The sequence below is a fragment of the Haemaphysalis longicornis genome, unplaced genomic scaffold, assembly GCF_048455015.1.
Source record: "Haemaphysalis longicornis isolate Haplotype H1 unplaced genomic scaffold, Haemaphysalis longicornis Haplotype H1 scaffold_11, whole genome shotgun sequence".
NCBI lineage: Eukaryota > Metazoa > Arthropoda > Arachnida > Ixodida > Ixodidae > Haemaphysalis > Haemaphysalis longicornis.
In genome coordinates this window covers 72,955,925-72,980,777 of record NW_027526214.1, presented here as the reverse complement: position 1 = coordinate 72,980,777, position 24,853 = coordinate 72,955,925, and positions in this window count along the sequence as shown.

Here is a 24,853-nt window from a genome sequence, read left to right as displayed (position 1 = left end):
GACGTTGCGTGGTACTCGGGGTGTCGGGATGTCGCGTTGCGTTGCGCTGAGGGTCGCGTTGGAAGTCTCGCGTGCTGGCCTGTTGTTGATGCAGCTCCGTCGCTGTTCTTCTACGAACGGCATTTGCAGGAGCGGTCGTGGCCAGAACCTGGTCACCAGCAGGCGCCACGTCAGGGAAGGCCGCGGCCAGTCGGTACCCGGTAGCCGCCGCTCGATGATCTCCAGGCTGTGGTCTTTCAGGACCGGGGTTTGAAGCAGCGCGTGTGCCTGCCACGGGCCAGGACACTGGGGATAGGATGCTGGTCCGGGGAGGCCTTGGCGTCAGGTAGATCCCTTTGAGCTTGGGTCTCCGAGACCCGATGAGCTCTCGATCTGCGCCTGGACGCCACCCTCCTCAAACTGTCCTCTCGGAACTCCTCCACTGGAATGCCCGTCCTTTCTGGCTCCCGATTCTTTATTCACAAGACGGCAAATATATATGCTTAGGCTTAGCAGAGAAAAAAACGTAGAAACAAAAACAAAACAACAACAACAAAAAAATGCTGACAAAGAAATTTTCACAATCACAGTGGCCTGTCGCGTAAGCATCACATCGCAGAAAATGTAATGTAAACGCAACCGACGGTTTGCTAACACAGTCATTTTTTGCCGCGCCATGTGAGCTGCCTCACTGATTAAGCGCGCATGCTTGTCCTTGATTATCTCAACAACTGTAGTGCTAGAGAACTGCGGAGTGCAATCCCTACACGTGCTGGCATGCTGTGCCAAAAAACCTTCTTTTCCATTGCGCACCTTATTGGCATGCTCGCGTAGACGCTCATTGAGACATCTGCCAGTCGGTCCCCCGTAGCTCGCGCCGCGGGACCGACTGGCAGTTGACTGTACACAGACGGATACACCTGTAAATTTAGGAGTTAGTTTTCCATAATTGGTACGCACTTTAGGGAGAAGGAAATTGTGACAGGCTGAAATACTGGTGTTATTACTATTGACAAGATGTTGCGTGGAGAGCCTTGAAATACAAACACGATGATAAATAAGGCGGTACATCAATATAGCTAACTTTAGAGTGAATAAATGATTAATTGGTAGCACGAAAAAATGAATAAAGAGTGGCATAGAAGGAGATTGAAATGGAGGGAAGGCGATAAGACGTAGTGCCCGCTTCTGAAGATATGGCATATGTATTACCCCAAAATGAAATACAATAGGTAAAATGGCTATGAATATAGGCGTAGTATAATGATGAAATAATGCGTGACTGAAAATAAGGGCGGGCTTTAATGAGAACATGAATCCCAAAAGAAGCTTTTTTTAATATTGAGAGTACATGATAGTTATATTTCAAATGTTTGTCTAGTACTACGCCTAAGAACTTCACGTGATCCGATACAGAAATATTGTGGTTGTTAAGAGATACGGAAAATGGTGTTGGAAATGTGTTCTGTGCGGATGAAAACACTACAAACGTAGTTTTTGAGGGATTTATATAAAGATGATTGTTAACACACCATTGATAAATATTAGATATATCGGAGTTTAAGCTTCTTTTAAGTTCAGCACTTGTTTTCTTGGATGTGAAAATAGTAGTGTCATCGGCGTATAGAAGACAGTTAGTATGGTTAAGGGAACTAGGTAAGTCGTTAATAAAAAGTAGGAATAGGGGAGGGCCTAAGATTGAACCTTGAGGGACGCCCATATTAACCGGTTTAGCAGATGACGCAATGTTATTAACATAAACTACCCGTGACCGATTTGTTAAATAATCGCGAATGAACTGCAAAGGGGGACCCACAATTCCGAAAGACTCAAGTTTACGTTGAAGGATTTGGTGGTTAATTGTGTGGAAAGCCTTAGTGAGGTCAATAAAAACTGCTCCAGTAAGTAACCCATCACCTATGGCTTGTGTAATTCGGTCAGTAAAGCTGAGCAAGGCGAGCTCTGTCGAGTAGCCAGGTCGAAAACCAAAATGGTGGAAGACATAAGGTTAAATTTAAGCAGATAGGACATCAAACGCAAGTAAAAAAGCTTTCCGATTACTTTGCTAAAGAAAGGAAGTACACAAATCAGACGGTAATCATTAGTTGACAAACGATCACCTTTTTTGAAAACAGGCGTTATTTTTCCTACTTTTAAACCATCAGGACAACTTGTTAATTATTTCAGCCAAAATAGGAGACAGTTCACGAACCACGAGCTTCATCCTAGACGGGTGAATGGAATCTAAGCCTGGCCCTTTGATATTAAGAGATGACATGATTTGAAAGACTTCGTCTGCAGATGTCGGACGTAAATAAAAAGACTAAGGGGGACGAGATAGAATGGGAAAAGGAAGGTCAACTAGTGAATCGGGAGAATTTGATGCAAAAGTATTACTGAAAGCATTAGCGATATCGAGTGGCTGAGTAAGGGAACGTCCATCAAGCGTTATTTTTGATAAACACGCGGTCTCGCTGCTGTTCAATAATTTTCTTATTAACTGCCAGTTCTTCCTGGTATCAGTACCGTTCTTTTCTCTTTGCTTTTCATAATACTCGCGCTTGGCCCTCTTGAGCAGTATTGAAAGTAGATTTGAATATCTTTTAAAGCGTGTTTTTATAGAGCTGTTTGAAGGCGGAGACTTTAATTCTTTCCACATGTTTTCTGTTTTAGATATAGAATGCAAGAGACCAGGAGTAATCCATGGGCTTCTAGGCGTACGAAACCAATGTCTGACACTGCTTGTGGTTGTGCATTCTACAATGAGTGCGCTTATTTTTGCTAAAAATTTACTAACGCTACCTCGCCAAATTCTTCTCGTGCAACAAAGTCCCAGTCAGCACTACGGACACCCTCAACAAATTCCGCTGAATTGAATACAGTCTTGGTATTATTCCTATTTTTTGTGGGAATACAGGCATCAAGACAGAAAAAACAGGATAGTGGTCGGTAAATAAATAGTTAATAACCCCGGACTTAGAATCAGCAAAGATATTCGACAGTACATGGTCGATTAATGTGTTAGACCCATTCATATCACTTCTATCGGAGAGTGAATTAGAGAATGTAGGCCAAAACTAAGAAAACAACTAATATATTCCAAACAAACTGGAGTTTTAGTATCCAGGATATTTGTGTTCACGTCACCGCAAAAAATAATGTTTTTGTTTTTCATGGTTAGAGTAGCAAGGATTCTTTCAAGCTGCAGGCAAAACTGGAAATTCGAGGATGAGGGAGAACGGTAGATGGATGCAATGATTGTATAACGAGTGTTCAATGGTAGAGCAGAAGCTTCTACTTCAAGCCAAACAGACTCACAATTAATATTGTCAAAGAACAGATCCTGACGGCGCTTGTATGGTATTGATGAAGTTATTAGTACTGCAGATCCGCCACCACGATTTGTAACACGGCGACAATATTCAGATTCATAGTCTGGCAAAGCATATAGATCCCTTCGCCTGGAGACAGCCACGTCTCTGATAGGCAAATAACGGAAAATGAGTGTTCGGAAATAGAAAGGAAGGTTACAAGGTCGTCATAATGCCTACAAAGGCTACGAGTGTTTAGATGCACTAGCGAGAATGCGGGTGATTGCTCGAGAAGTTGTTTTGCTTCAGCGCAAGAGAGGACATCGGAAGCCATAATGAAACCAAAAGTGCTCCTTAACCGGTTGGCATGCCGACGATATGATTGTCAGGTCATCCGTGTCAGCGATGCGATGCACTTTACTGTCGTCGGTTTTCCTGGCCTTGATAACACCGTTGTCTGTCCAGAGGTATTTCCAGTTTTTTCTTTCTGTAGGGTCAGAGCCTGCGCGAACAGTCGTTTTTTCTGGAGTGAGGTGGTCATTGATAAAAATGGGTTCGTCTTTTTGATATTGAATTCCAATGTCGGAAGTGATCTGCTTTTCCACAGAAATCGGCCATATTGGCTCTTGTGCAAATCGCGCAGTTGTGTGTGGTATTCTGTTTTTGACAGGGACACGATGAACGATGTCAATGTCTGCTGCCCCGATAGGGCATTTTGCTTTGTTCCCGATTTCCTGCACGATCTCAAGGCAGTTCTCATCCTTTCGGACAGGCACTCCTCTTATTTCCGCGTTGTTAGAGCGTGAATATTGCTCAAGTTTGCTCAGACATTTAGCCAACTCCTTGTTTTTGACCTTCAGGGACTTGTTTTCTTTGATCAAATTTCCGTTTTCCTTCTTCGCGCCTTTACAGATCTCGTTCAGTAATTTCATGCCTTCACGCATCTCAGCCATTTCAACTCGAAACGCTACGATTTCTTTAGCCAGCTCAGCGTTAGTCGGCATGTCTACGGGCTGTCACAAGCAACTTGAGGGCAGCAGTGTTTACGGCAAAAAAAGCTAGTTTAAAAGAACGCTACTTCAACGCACCAACCTGGGTAGGAAGGAAGGGATGAGTGGAGCGCACACAGGCCGCCAATACTGCTGCCACACTGAAGAACGATGCGCTGCAGGCTTCTGTTTTGTAGGCTTCTTGTCCAAGAAAGGGCAGCGGAGGCGGCGATGATCTGATTTGACTGTGATGCAGTCGGCCGGTCATGCGGTGTAGATGGCAGCCGCAGGCATGCGTCCCTCTAAAAGCTGGTAGCACGAGCCTTGCCGGTATCAGTGACCTGGGTAGGAAGGACGGGATGAGTGGAGCGCACACAAGCCGCAAACACTGCTGCCACACTGAAGAACGATGCGCTGCAGCCTTCTGTTTTGTAGGCTTCTTGTCCAAGAAAGCGCAGGGCAGGCGGCGATGATCTGATTTGACTGTGATGCAGTCAGCCGGTCAAGCGCAGTAGATGGCAGCCGCAGGCATGCGTCCCTCTAGAAGCTGGTCGCACGAGCCTTGCCGGTATCAGTGAACTGGGTAGGAAGGACGGGATGAGTGGAGCGCACACAAGCCGCAAACACTGCTGCCACACTGAAGAACGATGCGCTGCAGCCTTCTATTTTGTAGGCTTCTTGTCCAGGAAAGGGCAGGAGAGGCGGCGATGATCTGATTTGACTGTGATGCAGTCGGCCGGTCATGCGCTGTAGATGGCAGCCACAGGCATGCGTCCATCTAGAAGCTGGTCGCACGAGCCTTGCCGGTATCAGTGACCTGGGTAGGAAAGACGGGATGAGTGGAGCGCACACAGGCCGCAAACACTGCTGCCACACTGAAGAACGATGCGCTGCAGCCTTCTATTTTGTAGGCTTCTTGTCCAGGAAAGGGCAGGGCAGGCGGCGATGATCTGATTTGACTGTGATGCAGTCGGCCAGTCATGCGCTGTAGATGGCAGCCGCAGACATGCGTCCCTCTAGAAGCTGGTCGCACGACCCTTGCCGGTATCAGTGAACTGGGTAGGAAGGACGGGATGAGTGGAGCGCACACAAGCCGCAAACACTGCTGCCACACTGAAGAACGATGCGCTGCAGCCTTCTGTTTTGTAGGCTTCTTGACCAAGAAAGGGAAGGGCAGGCGGCGATGATCTGATTTGACTGTGATGCAGTCAGCCGGCCATGCGCAGTAGATGGCAGCCGCAGGCATGCGTCCCTCTAGAAGCTGGTCGCACGAGCCTTGCCGGTATCAGTGACCTGGGTAGGAAGCACGGGATGAGTGGAGCGCACACAAGCCGCAAACACTGCTGCCACACTGAAGAACGATGCGCTGCAGCCTTCTGTTTTGTAGGCTTCTTGACCAAGAAAGGGAAGGGCAGGCGGCGATGATCTGATTTGACTGTGATGCAGTCAGCCGGCCATGCGCAGTAGATGGCAGCCGCAGGCATGCGTCCCTCTAGAAGCTGGTCGCACGAGCCTTGCCGGTATCAGTGATCTCGGTAGGAAGGACGGGATGATTGGAGCGCACACAGGCCGCAAATACTGCTGCCACACAGAAGAACGATGCGCTGCAGCCTTCTATTTTGTAGGCTTCTTGTCCAGGAAAGGGCAGGGCAGGCGGCGATGATCTGATTTCACTGTGATGCAGTCGGCCGGTCATGCGCTGTAGATGGCAGCCGCAGGCATGCGTCCCTCTAGAAGCTGGTCACACGAGCCTTGCCGGTATCAGTGACCTGGGTAGGAAGCACGGGATGACAGGAGCGCACACAAGCCGCAAACACTGCTGCCACACTGAAGAACGACGAGCTGCAGCCTTCTGTTTTGTAGGCTTCTTGTCCAAGAAAGGGCAGGGCAGGCGGCGATGATCTGATTTGACGGTGATGCAGTCGGCCGGTCATGCGCTGTAGATGGCAGCCGCAGGCATGCGTCTCTCTAGAAGCTGGTCGCACGAGCCTTGCGGTATCCGTGATCTGGGTAGGAAAGAAGGGATGAGTGGAGCGCACACAGGCCGCAAATACTGCTGCCACACTGAAGAACGATGCGCTGCAGCCTTCTGTTTTGTAGGCTTCTTGTCCAAGAAAGCGCAGGGCAGGCGGCGATGATCTGATTTGACTGTGATGCAGTCAGCCGGTCAAGCGCAGTAGATGGCAGCCGCAGGCATGCGTCCCTCTAGAAGCTGGTCGCACGAGCCTTGCCGGTATCAGTGAACTGGGTAGGAAGGACGGGATGAGTGGAGCGCACACAAGCCGCAAACACTGCTGCCACACTGAAGAACGATGCGCTGCAGCCTTCTATTTTGTAGGCTTCTTGTCCAGGAAAGGGCAGGAGAGGCGGCGATGATCTGATTTGGCTGTGATGCAGTCGGCCGGTCATGCGCTGTAGATGGCAGCCACAGGCATGCGTCCCTCTAGAAGCTGGTCGCACGAGCCTTGCCGGTATCAGTGAACTGGGTAGGAAAGACGGGATGAGTGGAGCGCACACAGGCCGCAAACACTGCTGCCACACTGAAGAACGATGCGCTGCAGCCTTCTATTTTGTAGGCTTCTTGTCCAGGAAAGGGCAGGGCAGGCGGCGATGATCTGATTTGACTGTGATGCAGTCGGCCAGTCATGCGCTGTAGATGGCAGCCGCAGACATGCGTCCCTCTAGAAGCTGGTCGCACGACCCTTGCCGGTATCAGTGAACTGGGTAGGAAGGACGGGATGAGTGGAGCGCACACAAGCCGCAAACACTGCTGCCACACTGAAGAACGATGCGCTGCAGCCTTCTATTTTGTAGGCTTCTTGTCCAGGAAAGGGCAGGGCAGGCGGCGATTATCTGATTTGACTGTGATGCAGTCGGCCGGTCATGCGCTGTAGATGGCGGCCGCAGGCATGCGTCCCTCTAGAAGCTGGTCGCACTAGCCTTGCCGGTATCAGTGACCTGGGTAGGAAAGACGGGATGAGTGGAGCGCACACAGGCCGCAAACACTGCAGCCACACTGAAGAACGATGCGCTGCAGCCTTCTGTTTTGTAGGCTTCTTGTCCAAGAAAGGGCAGGGCAGGCGGCGATGATCTGATTTGACTGTGATCCAGTCAGCCGGTAATGCGCAGTAGATGGCAGCCGCTGGCATGCGTCCCTCTAGAAGCTGGTCGCACGAGCCTTGCCGGTATCAGTGACCTGGGTAGGAAGCACGGGATGAGTGGAGCGCACACAAGCCGCAAACACTGCTGCCACACTGAAGAACGATGCGCTGCAGCCTTCTGTTTTGTAGGCTTCTTGACCAAGAAAGGGCAGGGCAGGCGGCCATGATCTGATTTGACTGTGATGCAGTCAGCCGGCCATGCGCAGTAGATGGCAGCCGCAGGCATGCGTCCCTCTAGAAGCTGGTCGAACGAGCCTTGCCGGTATCAGTGATCTGGGTAGGAAGGACGGGATGATTGGAGCGCACACAGGCCGCAAATACTGCTGCCACACAGAAGAACGATGCGCTGCAGCCTTCTATTTTGTAGGCTTCTTGTCCAGGAAAGGGCAGGGCAGGCGGCGATGATCTGATTTCACTGTGATGCAGTCGGCCGGTCATGCGCTGTAGATGGCAGCCGCAGGCATGCGTCCCTCTAGAAGCTGGTCGCACGAGCCTTGCCAGTATCAGTGACCTGGGTAGGAAGCACGGGATGACTGGAGCGCACACAAGCCGCAAACACTGCTGCCACACTGAAGAACGACGAGCTGCAGCCTTTTGTTTTGTAGGCTTCTTGTCCAAGAAAGGGCAGGGCAGGCGGCGATGATCTGATTTGACTATGATGCAGTCAGCCGGTCATGCGCAGTAGATGGCAGCCGCAGGCATGCGTCCCTCTAGAAGCTGGTCGCACGAGCCTTGCCGGTATCAGTGATCTGGGTAGGAAGGACGGGATGATTCGAGCGCACACAGGCCGCAAATACTGCTGCCACACAGAAGAACGATGCGCTGCAGCCTTCTGTTTCGTAGGCTTCTTGTCCAAGAAAGGGCAGGGCAGGCGGCGATGATCTGATTTGACGGTGATGCAGTCGGCCGGTCATGCGCTGTAGATGGCAGCCGCAGGCATGCGTCTCTCTAGAAGCTGGTCGCACGAGCCTTGCCGGTATCCGTGATCTGGGTACTAAAGAAGGGATGAGTGGAGCGCACACAGGCCGCAAACACTGCTGCCACACTGAACAACGATGCGCTGCAGCCTTCTGTTTTGTAGGCTTCTTGTCTAGAAAAGGGCAGGGCAGGCGGCGATGATCTGATTAGACTGTGATGCAGTCGGCCGGTCATGCGCAGTAGATGGCAGCCGCAGGCATGCGTCCCTCTAGAAGCTGGTCGCACGAGCCTTGCCGGTATCAATGACCTGGGTAGGAAGGACGGGATGAGTGGAGCGCACACAAGCCGCAAACACTGCTGCAACACTGAACAACGATGCACTGCAGCCTTCTGTTTTGTAGGCTTCTTGTCTAGAAAAGGGCAGGGCAGGCGGCGATGATCTGATTAGACTGTGATGCAGTCGGCCGGTCAGGCGCAGTAGATGGCAGCCGCAGGCATGCGTCCCTCTAGAAGCTGGTCGCACGAGCCTTGCCGGTATCAGTGACCTGGGTAGGAAAGACGGGATGAGTGGAAGGCACACAGGCCGCAAACACTGCTGCCACACTGAAGAACGATGCGCTGCAGCCTTCTGTTTTGTGGGCTTCTTGTCCAAGAAAGGGCAGGGCAGGCGGCGATGATCTGATTTGACTGTGATGCAGTCAGCCGGTTGGGCGCCGTAGATGGCAGCCGCAGGCATGCGTCCTTCTAGAAGCTGGTCGCACGAGCCTTGCCGGTATCAGTGATCTGGGTAGGAAGGACGGGATGCTTGGAGCGCACACAGGCCGCAAATACTGCTGCCACCCAGAAGAACGATGCGCTGCAGCCTTCTGTTTTGTAGGCTTCTTGTCCAAGAAAGGGCAGGGCAGGCGGCGATGATCTGATTTGACTGTGATGCAGTCAGCCGGTTGGGCGCCGTAGATGGCAGCCGCAGGCATGCGTCCTTCTAGAAGCTGGTCGCACGAGCCTTGCCGGTATCAGTGATCTGGGTAGGAAGGACGGGATGCTTGGAGCGCACACAGGCCGCAAACACTGCTGCCACACTGAAGAACGATGCGCTGCAGCCTTCTGTTTTGTGGGCTTCTTGTCCAAGAAAGGGCAGGGCAGGTGGCGATGATCTGATTTGACTGTGATGCAGTCAGCCGGTTGGGCGCCGTAGATGGCAGCCGCAGGCATGCGTCCTTCTAGAAGCTGGTCGCACGAGCCTTGCCGGTATCAGTGATCTGGGTAGGAAGGACGGGATGCTTGGAGCGCACACAGGCCGCAAATACTGCTGCCACCCAGAAGAACGATGCGCTGCAGCCTTCTGTTTTGTATGCTTCTTGTCCAAGAAAGGGCAGGGCAGGCGGCGATGATCCGATTTGACTGTGATGCAGTCGGCCGGTCATGCGCAGTAGATGGCAGCCGCAGGCATGCGTCCCTCTAGAAGCTGGTCGCACGAGCCTTGCCGGTATCAGTGACCTGGGTAGGAAAGACGGGATGAGTGGAGCTCACACAGGCCGCAAACACTGCTGCCACACTGAAGAACGATGCGCTGCAGCCTTCTGTTTTGTATGCTTCTTGTCCAAGAAAGGGCAGGGCAGGCGGCGATGATCCGATTTGACTGTGATGCAGTCGGCCGGTCATGCGCTGTAGATGGCAGCCGCAGGCATGCGTCCCTCTAGAAGCTGGTCCCACGAGCCTTGCCGGTGTCAATGACCTGGGTAGGAAGGACGGGATGAGTGGAGCGCACACAAGCCGCAAACACTGCTGCCACACTGAACAACGATGCGCTGCAGCCTTCTGTTTTGTAGGCTTCTTGTCCAAGAAAGGGCAGGGCAGGCGGGGATGATCCGATTTGACTGTGATGCAGTCGGCCGGTCATGCGCAGTAGATGGCAGCCGCAGGCATGCGTCCCTCTAGAAGCTGGTCGCACGAGCCTTGCCGGTATCAGTGACCTGGGTAGGAAAGACGGGATGAGTGGAGCGCACACAGGCCGCAAACACTGCTGCCACACTGAAGAACGATGCGCTGCAGCCTTCTGTTTTGTGGGCTTCTTGTCCAAGAAAGGGCAGGGCAGGCGGCGTTGATCTGATTTGACTGTGATGCAGTCAGCCGGTTGGGCGCCGTAGATGGCAGCCGCAGGCATGCGTCCTTCTAGAAGCTGGTCGCACGAGCCTTGCCGGTATCAGTGATCTGGGTAGGAAGGACGGGATGCTTGGAGCGCACACAGGCCGCAAATACTGCTGCCACCCAGAAGAACGATGCGCTGCAGCCTTCTGTTTTGTAGGCTTCTTGTCCAAGAAAGGGCAGGGCAGGCGGCGATGATCTGATTTGACGGTGATGCAGTCGGCCGGTCATGCGCTGTAGATGGCAGCCGCAGGCATGCGTCTCTCTAGAAGCTGGTCGCACGAGCCTTGCCGGTATCAGTGACCTGGGTAGGAAAGAAGGGATGAGTGGAGCGCACACAGGCCGCAAATACTGCTGCCACACTGAAGAACGATGGGCTGCAGCCTTCTGTTTTGTATGCTTCTTGTCCAAGAAAGGGCAGGGCAGGCGGCGATGATCCGATTTGACTGTGATGCAGTCGGCCGGTCATGCGCAGTAGATGGCAGCCGCAGGCATGCGTCCCTCTAGAAGCTGGTCGCACGAGCCTTGCCGGTATCAGTGACCTGGGTAGGAAAGACGGGATGAGTGGAGCTCACACAGGCCGCAAACACTGCTGCCACACTGAAGAACGATGCGCTGCAGCCTTCTGTTTTGTATGCTTCTTGTCCAAGAAAGGGCAGGGCAGGCGGCGATGATCCGATTTGACTGTGATGCAGTCAGCCGGTCCTGCGCAGTAGATGGCAGCCGCAGGCATGCGTCCCTCTAGAAGCTGGTCGCACGAGCATTGCCGGTATCAGTGACCTGGGTAGGAAGGACGGGATGAGTGGAGCGCACACAAGCCGCAAACACTGCTGCCACTCTGAAGAACGATGCGCTGCAGCCTTCTATTTTGTAGGCTTCTTGTCCAGGAAAGGGCAGGGCAGGCGGCGATGATCTGATTTGACTGTCATGCAGTCGGCCGGTCATGCGCAGTAGATGGCATTCGCAGGCATGCGTCCCTCTAGAAGCTGGTCGCACGAGCCTTGCCAGTATCAGTGACCTGGGTAGGAAAGACGGGATGAGTGGAGCGCACACAGGCCGCAAACACTGCTGCCACACTGAAGAACGATGCGCTGCAGCCTTCTGTTTTGTATGCTTCTTGTCCAAGAAAGGGCAGGGCAGGCGGCGATGATCTGATTTGACTGTGATGCAGTCGGCCGGTCATGCGCTGTAGATGGCAGCCGCAGGCATGCGTCCCTCTAGAAGCTGGTCGCGCGAGCCTTGCCGGTATCAATGACCTGGGTAGGAAGGACGGGATGAGTGGAGCGCAGACAAGCCGCAAACACTGCTGCCACACTGAAGAACGATGCGCTGCAGCCTTCTGTTTTGTAGGCTTCTTGTCCAAGAAAGGGCAGGGCAGGCGGCGATGATCTGATTTGACGGAGATGCAGTGGCCGGTCATGCGCTGTAGATGGCAGCCGCAGGCATGCGTCCCTCTAGAAGCTGGTCGCACGAGCCTTGCCGGTATCAGTGACCTGGGTAGGAAAGACGGGATGAGTGGAGCGCACACAGGCCGCAAACACTGCTGCCACACTGAAGAACGATGCGCTGCAGCCTTCTGTTTTGTAGGCTTCTTGTCTAGAAAAGGGCAGGGCAGGCGGCGATGATCTGATTTGACTGTGATGCAGTCGGCCGGTAATGCGCAGTAGATGGCAGCCGCAGGCATGCGTCCCTCTAGAAGCTGGTCGCACGAGCCTTGCCGGTATCAGTGACCTGGGTAGGAAAGACGGGATGAGTGGAGCGCACACAGGCCGCAAACACTGCTGCCACACTGAAGAACGATGCGCTGCAGCCTTCTGTTTTGTAGGCTTCTTGTCCAAGAAAGGGCAGGGCAGGCGGCGATGATCTGATTTGACTCTGATGCAGTCAGCCGGTCATGCGCAGTAGATGGCAGCCGCAGGCATGCGTCCCTCTAGAAGCTGGTCGCACGAGCCTTGCCGGTATCAGTGATCTGGGTAGGAAGGACGGGATGAGTGGAGCGCACACAGGCCGCAAACACTGCTGCCACACTGAAGAACTATGCGCTGCAGCCTTCTATTTTGTAAGCTTCTTGTCCAGGAAAGGGAAGGACAGGCGGCGATGATCTGATTTGACTGTGATGCAGTCGGCCAATCATGCGCTGTAGATGGCAGCCGCAGGCATGCGTCCCTCTAGAAGCTGGTCGCACGAGCCTTGCCGGTATCAGTGACCTGGGTAGGAAAGACGGGATGAGTGGAGCGCACACAGGCCGTAAACACTGCTGCCACACTGAAGAACGATGCGCTGCATCCTTGTATTTTGTAGGCTTCTTGTCCAGGAAAGGGCAGGGCAGGCGGCGATGATCTGATTTGACTGTGATGCAGTCGGCCGGTCATGCGCTGTAGATGGCAGCCGCAGGCATGCGTCCCTCTAGAAGCTGGTCGCACGAGCCTTGCCGGTATCAATGACCTGGGTAGGAAGGACGGGATGAGTTGAGCGCACACAAGCCGCAAACACTGCTGCCACACTGAAGAACGATGCGGTGCAGCCTTCTGTTTTGTAGGCTTCTTGTCTAGAAAAGGGCAGGGCAGGCGGCGATGATCTGATTTGACTGTGATGCAGTCGGCCGGTCATGCGCTGTAGATGGCAGCCGCAGGCATGCGTCCCTCTAGAAGCTGGTCGCACGAGCCTTGCCGGTATCAGTGATCTGGGTAGGAAGGACGGGATGAGTGGAGCGCACACAGGCCGCAAATACTGCTGCCACACTGAAGAACGATGCGATGCAGCCTTCTGTTTTGTATGCTTCTTGTCCAAGAAAGGGCAGGGCAGGCGGCGATGATCTGATTTGACTGTGATGCAGTCGGCCGGTCATGCGCTGTAGATGGCAGCCGTAGGCATGCGTCCCTCTAGAAGCTGGTCGCACGAGCCTTGCCGGTATCAATGACCTGGGTAGGAAGGACGCGATGAGTGGAGCGCACACAAGCCACAAACACTGCTGCCACACTGAAGAACGATGCGCTGCAGCCTTCTGTTTTGTATGCTTCTTGTCTAAAAAAGGGCAGGGCAGGCGGCGATGATCTGATTTGACTGTGATGCAGTCGGCCGGCCATGCGCAGTAGATGGCAGCCGCAGGCATGCGTCCCTCTAGAAGCTGGTCGCACGAGCCTTGCCGGTATCAGTGACCTGGGTAGGAAAGACTTGATGAGTGGAGCGCACACAGGCCGCAAACACTGCTGCCACACTGAAGAACGATGCGCTGCAGCCTTCTGTTTTGTAGGCTTCTTGTCCAAGAAAGGGCAGGGCAGGCGGCGATGATCTGATTTGACTGTGATGCAGTCAGCCGGTCGTGCGCAGTAGATGGCAGCCGCAGGCATGCGTCCCTCTAGAAGCTGGTCGCACGAGCCTTGCCGGTATCAATGACCTGGGTAGGAAGGACGGGATGAGTGGAGCGCACACAAGCCGCAAACACTGCTGCCACACTGAAGAACGATGCGCTGCAGCCTTCTGTTTTGTATGCTTCTTGTCTAAAAAAGGGCAGGGCAGGCGGCGATGATCTGATTTGACTGTGATGCAGTCGGCCGGTCATGCGCAGTATATGGCAGCCGCAGGCATGCGTAACTCTAGAAGCTGGTCGCACGAGCCTTGCCGGTATCAGTGAACTTGGTAGGAAAGACCGGATGAGTGGAGCGCACACAGGCCACAAACACTGCTGCCACACTGAACAACGATGCGCTGCAGCCTTCTGTTTTGTAGGCTTCTTGTCCAAGAAAGGGCAGGGCAGGCGGCGATGATCTGATTTGACTGTGATGCAGTCAGCCGGTCGTGCGCAGTAGATTGTAGCCGCAGGCATGCGTCCCTCTAGAAGCTGGTCGCACGAGCCTTGCCGGTACCAGTGACCTGGGTAGGAAGGACGGGATGAGTGCAGCGCACACAAGCCGCAAATACTGCTGCCACACTGAAGAACGATGCGCTGCAGCCTTCTAGTTTGTAGGCTTCTTGTCCAGGAAAGGGCAGGGCAGGCGGCGATCTGATTTGACTGTGATGCAGTCGGCCGGTCATGCGCAGTAGATGGCAGCCGCAGGCATGCGTCCCTCCAGAAGCTGGTCGCACGAGCCTTGCCGGTATCAGTGATCTGGGTAGGAAGGACGGGATGCTTGGAGCGCACACAGGCCGCAAATACTGCTGCCACCCAGAAGAACGATGCGCTGCAGCCTTCTGTTTTGTAGGCTTCTTGTCCAAGGAAGGGCAGGGCAGGCTGCGATGATCTGATTTGACGGTGATGCAGTCGGCCGGTCATGCGCTGTAGATGGCAGCCGCAGGCATGCGTCTCTCTAGAAGCTGGTCGCACGAGCTATGCCGGTATCAGTGACCTGGGTAGGAAAGAAGGGATGAGTGGAGCGCACACAGGCCGCAAATACTGCTGCCACACTGAAGAACGATGCGCTGCAGCCTTCTGTTTTGTATGCTTCTTGTCCAAGAAAGGGCAGGGCAGGCGGCGATGATCCGATTTGACTGTGATGCAGTCGGTCGGCCATGCGCAGTAGATGGCAGCCGCAGGCATGCGTCCCTCTAGAAGCTGGTCGCACGAGCCTTGCCGGTATCAGTGACCTGGGTAGGAAAGACGGCATGAGTGGAGCTCACACAGGCCGCAAACACTGCTGCCACACTGAAGAACGATGCGCTGCAGCCTTCTGTTTTGTATGCTTCTTGTCCAAGAAAGGGCAGGGCAGGCGGCGATGATCCGATTTGACTGTGATGCAGTCGGCCGGTCATGCGCTGTAGATGGCAGCCGCAGGCATGCGTCCCTCTAGAAGCTGGTCGCATGAGCCTTGCCGGTGTCAATGACCTGGGTAGGAAGGACGGGATGAGTGGAGCGCACACAAGCCGCAAACACTGCTGCCACACTGAACAACGATGCGCTGCAGCCTTCTGTTTTGTAGGCTTCTTGTCTAGAAAAGGGCAGGGCAGACGGCGATGATCTGATTTGACTGTCATGCAGTCGGCCGGTCATGCGCAGTAGATGGCAGCAGCAGGCATGCGTCCCTCTAGAAGCTGGTCGCACGAGCCTTGCCGGTATCAGTGACCTGGGTAGGAAGGACGGGATGAGTGGAGCGCACACAAGCCGCAAACACTGCTGCCACTCTGAAGAACGATGCGGTGCAGCCTTCTATTTTGTAGGCTTCTTGTCCAGGAAAGGGCAGGGCAGGCGGCGATGATCTGATTTGACTGTCATGCAGTCGGCCGGTCATGCGCAGTAGATGGCATTCGCAGGCATGCGTCCCTCTAGAAGCTGGTCGCACGAGCCTTGCCGGTATCAGTGACCTGGGTAGGAAAGACGGGATGAGTGGAGCGCACACAGGCCGCAAACACTGCTGCCACACTGAAGAACGATGCGCTGCAGCCTTCTGTTTTGTATGCTTCTTGTCCAAGAAAGGGCAGGGCAGGCGGCGATGATCTGATTTGACTGTGATGCAGTCGACCGGTCATGCGCTGTAGATGGCAGCCGCAGGCATGCGTCCCTCTATAAGCTGGTCGCGCGAGCCTTGCCGGTATCAATGACCTGGGTAGGAAGGACGGGATAAGTAGAGCGCAGACAAGCCGCAAACACTGCTGCCACACTGAAGAACGATGCGCTGCAGCCTTCTGTTTTGTAGGCTTCTTGTCCAAGAAAGGGCAGGGCAGGCGGCGATGATCTGATTTGACGGAGATGCAGTGGCCGGTCATGCGCTGTAGATGGCAGCCGCAGGCATGCGTCCCTCTAGAAGCTGGTCGCACGAGCCTTGCCGGTATCAGTGACCTGGGTAGGAAAGACGGGATGACTGGAGCGCACACAGGCTGCAAACACTGCTGCCACACTGAAGAACGATGCGCTGCAGCCTTCTGTTTTGTAGGCTTCTTGTCTAGAAAAGGGCAGGGCAGGCGGCGATGATCTGATTTGACTGTGATGCAGTCGGCCGGTCATGCGCAGTAGATGGCAGCCGCAGGCATGCGTCCCTCTAGAAGCTGGTCGCACGAGCCTTGCCGGTATCAGTGACCTGGGTAGGAAAGACGGGATGAGTGGAGCTCACACAGGCCGCAAACACTGCTGCCACACTGAAGAACGATGCGCTGCAGCCTTCTGTTTTGTAGGCTTCTTGTCCAAGAAAGGGCAGGGCAGGCGGCGATGATCCGATTTGACTGTGATGCAGTCGGCCGGCCATGCGCAGTAGGTGGCAGCCGCAGGCATGCGTCCCTCTAGAAGCTGGTCGCACGAGCCTTGCCGGTATCAGTGACCTGGGTAGGAAAGACGGCATGAGTGGAGCTCACACAGGCCGCAAACACTGCTGCCACACTGAAGAACGATGCGCTGCAGCCTTCTGTTTTGTATGCTTCTTGTCCAAGAAAGGGCAGGGCAGGCGGCGATGATCCGATTTGACTGTGATGCAGTCGGCCGGTCATGCGCTGTAGATGGCAGCCGCAGGCATGCGTCCCTCTAGAAGCTGGTCGCACGAGCCTTGCCGGTGTCAATGACCTGGGTAGGAAGGACGGGATGAGTGGAGCGCACACAAGCCGCAAACACTGCTGCCACACTGAACAACGATGCGCTGCAGCCTTCTGTTTTGTAGGCTTCTTGTCTAGAAAAGGGCAGGGCAGGCGGCGATGATCTGATTTGACTGTCATGCAGTCGGCCGGTCATGCGCAGTAGATGGCAGCAGGAGGCATGCGTCCCTCTAGAAGCTGGTCGCACGAGCCTTGTAGTATCAGTGACCTGGGTAGAAAAGAAGGGATGAGTGGAGCGCACACAGGCCGCAAATACTGCTGCCACACTGAAGAACGATGCGCTGCAGCCTTCTGTTTTGTATGCTTCTTGTCCAAGAAAGGGCAGGGCAGGCGGCGATGATCCGATTTGACTGTGATGCAGTCGGCCGGTCATGCGCTGTAGATGGCATTCGCAGGCATGCGTCCCTCTAGAAGCTGGTCGCACGAACCTTGCCGGTATCAGTGACCTGGGTAGGAAAGACGGGATGAGTGGAGCGCACACAGGCCGCAAACACTGCTGCCACACTGAAGAACGATGCGCTGCAGCCTTCTGTTTTGTATGCTTCTTGTCCAAGAAAGGGCAGGGCAGGCGGCGATGATCTGATTTGACTGTGATGCAGTCGGCCGGTCATGCGCTGTAGATGGCGGCCGCAGGCATGCGTCCCTCTAGAAGCTGGTCGCGCGAGCCTTGCCGGTATCAATGACCTGGGTAGGAAGGACGGGATAAGTGGAGCGCAGACAAGCCGCAAACACTGCTGCCACACTGAAGAATGATGCGCTGCAGCCTTCTGTTTTGTAGGCTTCTTGTCCAAGAAAGGGCAGGGCAGGCGGCGATGATCTGATTTGACGGAGATGCAGTGGCCGGTCATGCGCTGTAGATGGCAGCCGCAGGCATGCGTCCCTCTAGAAGCTGGTCGCACGAGCCTTGCCGGTATCAGTGACCTGGGTAGGAAAGACGGGATGACTGGAGCGCACACAGGCCGCAAACACTGCTGCCACACTGAAGAACGATGCGCTGCAGCCTTCTGTTTTGTAGGCTTCTTGTCTAGAAAAGGGCAGGGCAGGCGGCGATGATCTGATTTGACTGTGATGCAGTCGGCCGGTCATGCGCAGTAGATGGCAGCCGCAGGCATGCGTCCCTCTAGAAGCTGGTCGCACGAGCCTTGCCGGTATCAGGGACCTGGGTAGGAAAGACGGGATGAGTGGAGCGCACACAGGCCGCAAACACTGCTGCCACACTGAAGAACGATGCGCTGCAGCCTTCTGTTTTGTAGGCTTCTTGTCCAAGAAAGGGCAGGGCAGGCGGCGATGATCTGATTTGACTCTGATGCAGTCAGCCGGTCATGCGCAGTAGATGGCAGCCGCAGGCATGCGTCCCTCTAGAAGCTGGTCGCACGAGCCTTGCCGGTATCAGTGATCTGGGTAGGAAGGACGGGATGAGTGGAGCGCACACAGGCCGCAAACACTGCTGCCACACTGAAGAACTATGCGCTGCAGCCTTCTATTTTGTAGGCTTCTTGTCCAGGAAAGGGCAGGACAGGCGGCGATGATCTGATTTGACTCTGATGCAGTCGGCCAATCATGCGCTGTAGATGGCAGCCGCAGGCATGCGTCCCTCTAGAAGCTGGTCGCACGAGCCTTGCCGGTATCAGTGACCTGGGTAGGAAAGACGGGATGAGTGGAGCGCACACAGGCCGTAAACACTGCTGCCACACTGAAGAACGATGCGCTGCAGCCTTGTATTTTGTAGGCTTCTTGTCCAGGAAAGGGCAGGGCAGGCGGCGATGATCTGATTTGACTGTGATGCAGTCGGCCGGTCATGCGCTGTAGATGGCAGCCGCAGGCATGCGTCCCTCTAGAAGCTGGTCGCACGAGCCTTGCCGGTATCAATGACCTGGGTAGGAAGGATGGGATGAGTAAAGCGCACACAAGCCGCAAACACTGCTGCCACACTGAAGAACGATGCGCTGCAGCCTTATTTTGTAGGCTTCTTGTCTAGAAAAGGGCAGGGCAGGCGGCGATGATCTGATTTGACTGTGATGCAGTCGGCCGGTCATGCGCTGTAGATGGCAGCCGCAGGCATGTGTCCCTCTAGAAGCTGGTCGCACGAGCCTTGCCGGTATCAGTGAACTGGGTAGGAAGGACGGGATGAGTGGAGCGCACACAGGCCGCAAACACTGCTGCCACTCTGAAGAACGATGCGCTGCAGCCTTCTGTTTTGTATGCTTCTTGTCCAAGAAAGGGCAGGGCAGGCGGCGATGATCTGATTTGACTGTGATGCAGTCGGCCGGCCATGCGCAGTAGATGGCAGCCGCAGGCATGCGTCCCTCTAGAAGCTGGTCGCACGAGCCTTGCCGGTATCAGTGACCTGGGTAGGAAAGACGGGATGAGTGGAGCGCACACAGGCCGCATACACTGCTGCCACACTGAAGAACGATGCGCTGCAGCCTTCTGTTTTGTATGCTTCTTGTCCAAGAAAGGGCAGGGCACGCGGCGATGATCTGATTTGACTGTGATGCAGTCGGCCGGTCATGCGCTGTAGATGGCAGCCGCAGGCATGCGTCCCTCTAGAAGCTGGTCGCGCGAGCCTTGCCGGTATCAGTGGCCTGGGTAGGAAGGACGGGATAAGTGGAGCGCAGACAAGCCGCAAACACTGCTGCCACACTGAAGAACGATGCGCTGCAGCCTTCTGTTTTGTAGGCTTCTTGTCCAAGAAAGGGCAGGGCAGGCGGCGATGATCTGATTTGACGGAGATGCAGTGGCCGGTCATGCGCTGTAGATGGCAGCCGCAGGCATGCGTCCCTCTAGAAGCTGGTCGCACGAGCCTTGCCGGTATCAGTGACCTGGGTAGGAAAGACGGGATGAGTGGAGCGCACACAGGCCGCAAACACTGCTGCCACACTGAAGAACGATGCGCTGCAGCCTTCTGTTTTGTAGGCTTCTTGTCTAGAAAAGGGCAGGGCAGGCGGCGATGATCTGATTTGACTGTCATGCAGTCGGCCGGTCATGCGCAGTAGATGGCATTCGCAGGCATGCGTCCCTCTAGAAGCTGGTCGCACGAGCCTTGCCGGTATCAGTGACCTGGGTAGGAAAGACGGGATGAGTGGAGCGCACACAGGCCGCAAACACTGCTGTCACACTGAAGAACGATGCGCTGCAGCCTTCTGTTTTGTATGCTTCTTGTCCAAGAAAGGGCAGGGCAGGCGGCGATGATCTGATTTGACTGTGATGCAGTCGGCCGGTCATGCGCTGTAGATGGCAGCCGCAGGCATGCGTCCCTCTAGAAGCTGGTCGCGCGAGCCTTGCCGGTATCAATGACCTGGGTAGGAAGGACGGGATGAGTGGAGCGCAGACAAGCCGCAAACACTGCTGCCACACTGAAGAACGATGCGCTGCAGCCTTCTGTTTTGTAGGCTTCTTGTCCAAGAAAGGGCAGGGCAGGCGGCGATGATCTGATTTGACGGAGATGCAGTGGCCGGTCATGCGCTGTAGATGGCAGCCGCAGGCATGCGTAACTCTAGAAGCTGGTCGCACGAGCCTTGCCGGTATCAGTGACCTGGGTAGGAAAGACGGGATGAGTGGAGCGCACACAGGCCGCAAACACTGCTGCCACACTGAAGAACGATGCGCTGCAGCCTTCTGTTTTGTAGGCTTCTTGTCTAGCCCTTTCATGCATAGGGGCCTCATATGAGGACACATATTTATCTTACTACAGACATCATCCAGTTACTTGCATCGAGCTATTAGCCGCATAGTGTCCTCAATTGAGGACGCGTCAAAGTTCCTAACTTGTTTCACAGATGGCGCTAGCTGTCTGTGTTTCTTAAATCGCCAGGTTTTGAGGGGCAGTAGGCTTGCTTGAGGTCGTTCAATGTTCCCAAAAACAAAAAACATTTGCTGGACAGGTTATGGTGTTTTTCAACTACAAAAAATATGGTCGCAAAGAACAATTCCTGAATATTATGAGCTTCTTTTGTTAAAGTTTTCTTCTTGGCGGTGGGCCGTAGAGAAAGAAAAGAACAGATGTCCTCAAGTGGGGACAATATGCAAGAAACGTATAGCCTTACCTGCAGCGCCACCAAAAAAAATAATACTCGTAAAATGCCAAGCCAGTGCTGAAAGTGCTTGTTTTTTCCCGCGCTTTACGTGCATCGTTGAGTTTGCTTTTGCGCGGTTTATTGAATGTGAAAAAGTCTCCCGCTTCCATAAACCTTGGGCAAAACCACACATTTCGAAGATGTGTTCCAAGCGGGGACTTTCCAGGGAAGAAATTGATGCTCTTTTAGAGCTCTCCTCTGATTCTGGTGACGATTCCGAAGCGGATGATTGGGAGCCGCTCCTCACCGATATTGGCACTTCGAGCAGCTCGGGAGACGAAAGTGAAGACAGCGAGCCTGTGCGTGATAACGGCGCTTCGACAAGCTCTGGTGCAGCTAAAGCCCCCTCCAGAACATCTATGGTGAGCAAGAACAGCACACCGTGGATCGCCGACAAAGACAACGACTGGGCAGGAAAGGCTCCCGATTTCCTTGGTAAGCATAAAGTCAATGTGCACGGTGCGCTCCCCATTGACTACTTCCTGGCTCTTTTTCCTGAATCGTTACTGGGGCACATCGTTTTTCAGACAAACTTGTATGCCGTGCAAAAAGGGAAAGAGAACCTCAGGTTGACACTGCCAGAGCTAAAAGTCTTCCTTGGCATTAGCCTGGTAATGACTTACATCAGATATCCTAGAATCAGAAATTACTGGTCAACGGAATCCGGACTTCGAATGGACCTTGTCGCCGATTCAATGCCTGTCAACCGTTTTGAGGAGATTCGAAGATTTCTGCATTTCAAAGACAACAGCGACACTCTGAGCTTCCAGAATGACCGCGTAGCTGGAATGAGGCCAGTCATTGATGCACTCAACGAAGCATTTTGCTCGGCAGTTGATCCCGAGGAATACCAATCCGTCGACGAGATGGTGATACCATTCAAGGGGCGCTCCTCCATAAAGCAATATCTTCCAAGTAAGCCGAAGCGCTGGGGTTTAAAGGTATGGGTGAGAGCAGGAGTGTCTGGCTACATTTACCGTTTTGAGGTATACCAAGGCGCAATAGGGGGGCGATCCAATGTTTCAAGCGAAATTGGTATGGCCGGAGAAGTTGTCATCAGGTTGTCCAAGGGACTTGAAAGGAAAAATTATAAAGTTTATGCTGATAACTTATTCACATCTATGGCCCTGGTCAGGAAACTGAGAGAGGATGGAATATTGTTTGTCGGTACATGCCGTGCAAACCGTCTGCAAGGAGCGGATAAAAAGCTCAAGCCCTTGAAGGAGCTTAAAGCGGATGGAAGGGGAAGCACATCAATTTGCACCTCAGCCGACAACATCACAGTGACAAGGTGGCTGGACAACTCGCTTGTTCACGTTGTTTCCAGCTACGCCGGACGGCAGCCTGAAGGCACTACCAAAAGGTACAACAGAAAAGAGAGAAAAGTAATGGATGTCACCCGGCCGTACTACGTGGAACTTTACAACAAACACATGGGAGGTGTTGACCTCGTGGATTCCTTGATTGCAAGGTACAGAAACGACGTCCGGAATAAGAGGGGCTACTTGAGGATTTTCTTCCATCTACTAAACGCCGCAGTTGTGAACGCCTGGATTGTGTGGAGGTGGGACAAAGGTGTGGAGCATCCAATGGACCAACTTGAGTTCCGAAGTCGCGTTGCCAAGGCGCTCATATTTCGTGGTGAAGCAGCACAGAGCTCGAAGCGACGAGGACGGCCATCCAACGATTCGCCGACAGCCCCCATAAAGAAGAGAGTGTTCAACCATGTGCCCCTGGAAAAGAGGCTCGATGGCGGGCGCCATTTCCCAAAGAAGAGCGAACAAAAGTACGCCAGCCGCTGTCGAAGCCTTGCCTGCCGCAGCAAGACAAGGTACCTCTGCGGTCAGTGCAACGTGCCTCTGTGTCCCGAGTGCTTCCAGTCCTTCAACAGCACCTAAGCTGAATGTGCAAGACTGATCTTCAGCATTCCATTTTGAATTGCAATTGTTTCTACCAGTGTTTTAGCATGAATTCTCAATAGAATGATTAGAGTATTATATATCTCATGTGTGCTGAAACCAAAGAAAAATATCAACTTAAAGCATGATGTCCTCAAACGGGGACACGTTGATACTTTCATACAGAGGCTCTTGATCACTTGAAATAAATTTTTTTCATAGTCTTTGTGGCCCCTGCGAATACTTTTTGGTGCAAAATAATTTTTGTATTCTCTGGATTTAATTCATGCATGAGAGGGCTAGAAAAGGGCAGGGCAGGCGGCGATGATCTGATTTGACTGTGATGCAGTCGGCCGGTCATGCGCAGTAGATGGCAGCCGCAGGCATGCGTCCCTCTAGAAGCTGGTCGCACGAGCCTTGCCGGTATCAGTGACCTGGGTAGGAAAGACGGGATGAGTGGAGCGCACACAGGCCGCAAACACTGCTGCCACACTGAAGAACGATGCGCTGCAGCCTTCTGTTTTGTAGGCTTCTTGTCCAAGAAAGGGCAGGGCAGGCGGCGATGATCTGATTTGACTCTGATGCAGTCAGCCGGTCATGCGCAGTAGATGGCAGCCGCAGGCATGCGTCCCTCTAGAAGCTGGTCGCACGAGCCTTGCAGGTATCAGTGATCTGGGTAGGAAGGACGGGATGAGTGGAGCGCACACAGGCCGCAAACACGGCTGCCACACTGAAGAACGATGCGCTGCAGCCTTGTATTTTGTAGGCTTCTTGTCCAGGAAAGGGCAGGGCAGGCGGCGATGATCTGATTTGACTGTGATGCAGTCGGCCGGTCATGCGCTGTAGATGGCAGCCGCAGGCATGCGTCCCTCTAGAAGCTGGTCGCACTAGCCTTGCCGGTATCAATGACCTGGGTAGGAAGGACGGGATGAGTTGAGCGCACACAAGCCGCAAACACTGCTGCCACACTGAAGAACGATGCGCTGCAGCCTTCTGTTTTGTAGGCTTCTTGTCTAGAAAAGGGCAGGGCAGGCGGCGATGATCTGATTTGACTGTGATGCAGTCGGCCGGTCATGCGCTGTAGATGGCAGCCGCAGGCATGCGTCCCTCTAGAAGCTGGTCGCACGAGCCTTGCCGGTATCAGTGAACTGGGTAGGAAGGACGGGATGAGTGGAGCGCACACAGGCCGCAAATACTGCTGCCACACTGAAGAACGATGCGATGCAGCCTTCTGTTTTGTATGCTTCTTGTCCAAGAAAGGGCAGGGCAGGCGGCGATGATCTGATTTGACTGTGATGCAGTCGGCCGGCCATGCGCAGTAGATGGCAGCCGCAGGCATGCGTCCCTCTAGAAGCTGGTCGCACGAGCCTTGCCGGTATCAGTGACCTGGGTAGGAAAGACGGGATGAGTGGAGCGCACACAGGCCGCAAACACTGCTGCCACACTGAAGAACGATGCGCTGCAGCCTTCTGTTTTGTAGGCTTCTTGTCCAAGAAAGGGCAGGGCAGGCGGCGATGATCTGATTTGACTGTGATGCAGTCGGCCGGTCATGCGCAGTATATGGCAGCCGCAGGCATGCGTAACTCTAGAAGCTGGTCGCACGAGCCTTGCCGGTATCAGTGAACTGGGTAGGAAAGACCGGATGAGTGGAGCGCACACAGGCCACAAACACTGCTGCCACACTGAACAACGATGCGCTGCAGCCTTCTGTTTTGTAGGCTTCTTGTCCAAGAAAGGGCAGGGCAGGCGGCGATGATCTGATTTGACTGTGATGCAGTCAGCCGGTCGTGCGCAGTAGATTGTAGCCGCAGGCATGCGTCCCTCTAGAAGCTGGTCGCACGAGCCTTGCCGGTACCAGTG